This window comes from Equus asinus, chromosome 9, assembly GCF_041296235.1.
Source record: "Equus asinus isolate D_3611 breed Donkey chromosome 9, EquAss-T2T_v2, whole genome shotgun sequence".
NCBI lineage: Eukaryota > Metazoa > Chordata > Mammalia > Perissodactyla > Equidae > Equus > Equus asinus.
The window spans coordinates 53171070-53177069 of record NC_091798.1 but is presented as its reverse complement, the minus strand read 5'-3'; the positions used below and the strand labels follow the sequence as shown (position 1 = coordinate 53177069).

Genomic DNA, 6000 nt, shown 5'->3' with positions numbered 1-6000 from the left:
AACATAGGTTCTATGCATGTAAGTTTAAGAGACATTGTTTTTGTTACTATTGTGAATAAGCTTTATTCTGTTTAATATTGTAAATCTCCATTATTTACATGAAATAAGTAGTTTTTTGTATTTTAACTTTAACCAATTTTTTGAACTCTCATTTTCTTCTAGTTTTCTAGTTGATCATTTTGTCTTTTCTCCCTGTACCAGCTAGGTACAAATAATAATATTTTTTACTCCACCTTTCCAATATATATATATACTTGTTATTTATTTACATTATCTAGTTATAGTAAGTAGTACTTCCAGCATGTTATCTAAAAGCATCCTTATTATCACCAAATTTAATGGTATTTCAAAATTTTAAGCATCATGATGCCTTAAAATTTTTTTTATACTCATATATACCTTTACTACTAATTTTTTAAATTAAATTTTGACAAATATTACCTAATATTGAATTCCTCTTTGGCCTCTATATAAATATTATTTCCAAGGTTTTTCTTTATTGGATTATTAATTTGGTGATTAATATAATTAGACTTTCTAATATTTAATCTCCCTGGCATTTTTAATGAACCTCACTAGATTATGCTGGCTTAAAAAAAATAATTTGCTGGCTCTATTTGCCAGGTATGTATTCCTAAATAAACTTTTGGCCAAGAATATATAAGTCAGTTTAGTTTGTTTTATTTTCTTATGCTAACTTTTTCAGAATTTCGATCAGTGTTATGCTCATTTTTCTGAAACAGTTAAGATGGCATGGGAAATTTTTCTTTTTTTGATATATTGACAGAAATCAACTCCCAAATTATTTGAGCCTGACATGTGGTGGTGGTGGTGGTAGTAAGGAACGGGGCAGACAACTCTTTGACAGCTCACCATCCACAATTCCCTCCTTTTTATTCTTTTTTCAGCTTTCTAACCCTTCTTGAGTCAGTTTTGATAACTTACAGTTTCCTAAAAGTCATCCATTTCATCCAAGATTTGAATACATTGGCATATAATTGTACAGTATATTATCTTATGGTGCTATGTTTAATAACTTTTTTTTTTTTTAAAAGTAAATGATGTTCATTGTAGGAAAAGAGTCAGAAAATACAGAGTATACAGAATCATGTAGATGCTAATTCTTAATTTCATCACCCAGAAATTATCTCTGTTACTATTTTAGGACCAATTCCTCCAACTTTCATTCTTTCAAACCTATACTATTTACCTCTGTAGTTGGTGCTGCCTCCAGGAAAGGGGTGATGAGTTGGTTGAGCAGAGATCATTAGGTTTCCTCTGTCCTGCTGTTCTGAGAACTGCAAATGGATGTGGGAGTGGGCTGGTCTAGCCACAGTGGTAGGAACGCAGGAAAAATAGAAACAATGCTCTGCACAAGGACTGGAGAAATAGATGGACAGAGGGAAGTTTTACATCTAATACAGTGAGCTTAGAGATAGGATCTTGTTCAGAAAAAGGCTCTATAGTAGAAGATAGAAAAAAATAAGACATGAATTCAAGAGGCAGAACCACTGTATTACAAAGAGGAGAGGCACTTTTGAATGGTATATAAATTCTGATAGAGAAACAGGTAGTAAGTGTTCTGAGTTGATTCAGTTGGAAAAGTCAGGTTCTTTGGCTTTATCATAGCGGTTTTAGGGTTTGTACTTGTAGATGTTCTTTCAAGCAGCGGCAGAAGCTGCTTTGTTCAGGTATTCCAAGTAAATACATTTAAGAGAACTTGGAGATTAAGCCAGATTTGGGATTTCGAGTCAGTTGCCTATTTTTAGTTCTGTGATTTATAGTGTCTTTATATCTCCAAGTGTAGGATCAAGTGCTTTCATATAATGCCACTTGGTGGTTTAATGACTTCAGTTGGATTTCTACCTCCTGAGATGAAATATTTTCTTTAACATATTGAGAGACAGTGAAATGAAGTACTGAGGGAAGACAAGGAAATGCATGATCCTTACCAGTAAGCGACTGTACCAGCCAAAGCTAAGAGGAAATGGCATTGGCAAAGATGCTTTTCAGAGTATGTGAAAAAGCAGAAGTAAGTAGAGAGGCTACTGTACTGAAATGGATATGGCACAGGCTTTTGAATGAAGAAAGCTTCAGAAGTTGAAAAGTTGGGTTGGTGTTGCTATTCTGATATGGACTAGCTGTGTGATCATTTACAATCCCTTAATTGCTCTGGGCCATGATTCTTCCTCAAAAATTGAGGCTAGTAGTCAATCCTTTGTCATAGGGTTTGTGTTTCAACTTAGATAAAAATATGAACTATGTTTGTGCACTGTACTATTTACTGAGTACCTTCTCCATTCGGACCACACCTGTGCTGGCAGTTGGTGCTGGAACAATGAATGAGACAAAAATCCCTGTGCTCAAGAGGAAATAAGAGTCCACTGGGGGAGCTTGTGGTTCTTAATTTAGTAATACTTCAGGATAGGAAAAGACCATCTTCCATTTCAGCAAATATCAAAATAGTAAATGTTCTTTAGAAGTTAAGGAACTACAGAAAAGTACAAAGAAAAAGGAGGGAAAAGAACTAAATATCTACCACTCTGAAGTAACTGTTTCTATCATAAGGTAATCATCACTCCATGAATCTCTCTGGGAATCTGCCTAGAAAGTTGGACAGATTGATATAGGCGGAAAGATCAAAAAGTCCAACTAATTATGTGAAAATGGAAGCTTAGATATGTTTAAAAATAAAATTATTGAACTTAGTTTTATTTGAATCTAAAATGAAAAATGTAAGACTAAAATGATAGCAAAGAAATTGATGAAACTTTAAAAATTTCTTTCTGTTGCAAATGATGTAGAATTCTAAAAGATCTCTCTCGAGTTAAGATGCAGCATTATGTAAGTTTGGAAATTAAAGTCATTTTTATCAACATTTATGTTTCAAATTTAGTCAGTAATTTTTTGTTATGAAATTTGAGAAAATCAACACTTTTCTACTTTGTTATACCTTCTCTCCCCCTACTCCCAAATTTTGTTTTATTTTATGATTATGCTGCTAAAGTCACCCTCTCCTTTAATTGTAATTTCCACAGTTGCTTAGTCTTAGTTCTATATTGAATGCTCATTGAAATCTATATCGGTCCTCATCTATATAAAATGCTATACTGATGCTCATTATCAGTCCTTTTATAATTTCCAATTTCTTTGTTTTGATTTCTCTCTTGGATGAATGCATAAATCACAGGAAATCCAGGTGATGGCATCAGAAGGCTACTTAGAAATCCACGTTCCCAGGCAGCCGAGACTTGTGGGGCCAAGAGCCTGGAAAGAATGAGGTGCAGAAAAGGAAGACCTACACTCAACAGTTTTCCTTAAGGCATTTACTAAGTTGTCAAGCTGCAAAGGATGAGAGGCTAAGATGAAAAAGTTTTGGCATTCTCACTGTGCCAATGGGAAAAATAAACTGGAGATCACAACCAGACGTGGAGGAGGGACCCTAATAAACACTCCAGATCATCAGTTGAGATCCCTGAAGAGCTAAATGTTAGAAATAAAGGCAAACCAGAGGCCAAAACCTTACGAAAACTGTGATGTGGCCTAGGTTAGCACAGTCCTTGATTTTATTAAAATAAAATGCCTATTTCACCTGTTCTCTAGAGGTTAGGGTGAGCTCAGTTTGGAGGAAGATATTTTCTGGAGCTTCTATTATTCTTCATTTGTATTTCATGTATCATTCATATATAATGTTAATCTCTTAATAAAAAATTGCCGTGTGTACCAAAAAACAGGATTTAGGGGACAAATTGTAAAAATAGGCTCATAGATGTGTCCCAGGTAGTGGAATTATCAAGCACAGATTTTATCATAACTGTGATTGAAAGAAAAATATATGACATGACAAGATGAAGAATTTCACCAGACGAAGAAATCTATTAGAAAAAAAAGAATCAAATGGAAATTCTAACACTAAAAATGTCTCAAAAAAATGAACAATCTATAATCTCTCTTAGAATTTGAGATCTGAATCAATCCTCTCTTGTATTTAATGGAAATCCCTTTTGTTCTATTTTAACCTATTTTCTATTTCTTTTTTCGGAGAGGTCATTCTTATCATTCTCTATGAAGAAGAATATAAATATTCTTCACTATATTTGAAGACAGTTACATTTCAGTGCAAAGCATATTAGACTTATGAAACTTCATTTTCTTATGAAAGAAAATTTAAAAATTCACATGATGTAATTGAACATATGGTTGAGAGGTATTTTTTTAAAAAATCGTCTTTAACATTGTTGAAGTAAATGCTAACATTTGGAAATTTTTGCTTCTCAAAAAGGGCCATCTTTCATTTGTGCAATTATATATTTTATTATTTTTTAAAGCCTAATTTTGAACATAAACATCGCTAAGTTGGTATAGTACCATATTTAGGAAACTTGCAAAGAAGTAAGAATTACAAATTCTAAATTTATTGAAAATCATACATAGTTTCTTCTGGTGCCTGGTATATTTTTTCTGTGTAAAGACAAAAAATAAAAACCATGGCATAACACGGTAGTACCTGACTATTGATAACGTTGATATTTATATTCATCACAAAAGTATCTTTGACTACTTTTTTGTAATTCGTTTATTCAGACAACATTGACTGAATATATACTATGGTACTGTCTTTGCTTTAGAGATATTTGAAATCTAGTGGTAGAAGCAGATATTTTTCATTTCAAAAAGGACAACAAAGGAGGTAAGTGTGAGTTTGAGCAGGACTACCTCGCCTTACTGAGGTTGAGTGTGAATCTTCACAGCGGAGGATGGTTGAAGGAGTCTAGAAGGTTAATGGAAGTCCACCAAGCAGAAAAGGGAGAGAACATGTACAAAGAGCAGAGCAATGGTGGTTTTATTTGTTTTAGCCTTTGTAAAGAATGCTAGACACAGTCACTCCTGCCTTCTAGGAAATAACAATTTAGGGGTCTTACAGAGTCCCTCGGGAATACATCCTCCCTCAGCTTTGCCTGTATTTGTTTTATAAAGATGGAGCTCAGATCCCCAGTCGTGGACCGACTGTGTGTGTACTCTCCAGCTCCTTTTTCCATGTCTGGTCCCAGAGTCTGTGCATAGACCTCATTATTCCCAGAGGCTCCTTCCCTATGCAGCTCGACTCAGGGATGAAGAAGCCTGGAGAGCAGACTCTTTCCTCCAACCTCAAGGTCCCCAGCGCTGAATCATACATACCTAGTAGTTAGGAAGATACCATGAAAAACTGCCAAAGGAAAAAAGAGTGAGGTGGTACAAACACAAGAACAGACGTTCTCAAACTTCAGTGTACATCAAAAACACCCAAATGGCTTATTAAAAGATTTTCAGGTCTCAGAGTTTCCAATATGGTAGGTCTGGAGCAAGGCTGAGGAGTTGTTTCCAGGGGCTGCTGATGCTGCTGGTCCGGGGAGCATGCTCAAACCACTGCCCTAGGCAAAGTCAATCTTCCTTATCTGTAAAAAGAAGGGGCTGAATTAAGCAACAAACAACAACAGTACGCTGATATTTCATCTAGGCTGATATTTAAAGATTTTGGTAATTCCTAAAAATTACATGATACTATTATGATTCAATTTGGTAAAGTAAGGTGTTACAGAATGGTAAGCCTTAATCAGTCTTGAGAGATGGGAAACAAAATGGCTAAACATTTAGAAGCTTTCAAATTAAAACCTTCTTAAAATAAAAGGAAATGATAATATAGATTACTTTGTGAAGAAAAAACCCAAATATACTTTTCCAGTTTAGTTTTCATTTGATCAGTATGTTCTTAATAAATAGAAATTTAGAAACAGAAACTCTAACAATGTGATTGGTAGCTATAATTGCTTTTAGATATCTAACCTCACTCAAGTTCATATTAAACAAATAATTATGCACTTATATATAGTATAGGATTGTGATTCTCAGTGCTGGCTGAATACTAGAAACACCTGAGAGAATCCAGATTAATGAATCTGTGGTCTGGGTATTGACATTCTTTTTAAAACTTTCCAGGTATTTCTAATGTGTATCAAGGGT

The 6000-nt window shown here is 34.3% G+C and overlaps 1 long non-coding RNA gene across 3 annotated transcripts in view; it reads right to left on the bottom strand.

Moving 5' to 3' along the window:
* Nucleotides 1-437: 437 nt before the first annotated feature.
* Nucleotides 438-6000, bottom strand: part of LOC139046190 (uncharacterized) — a 159941-nt gene continuing 154378 nt past the window's right edge. For all 3 annotated transcript variants that reach the window (XR_011505874.1, XR_011505873.1, XR_011505875.1), the window contains one exon: nt 438-5435. This is a non-coding gene — a long non-coding RNA (uncharacterized lncRNA). The remainder of the gene's footprint in view (nt 5436-6000) is intronic.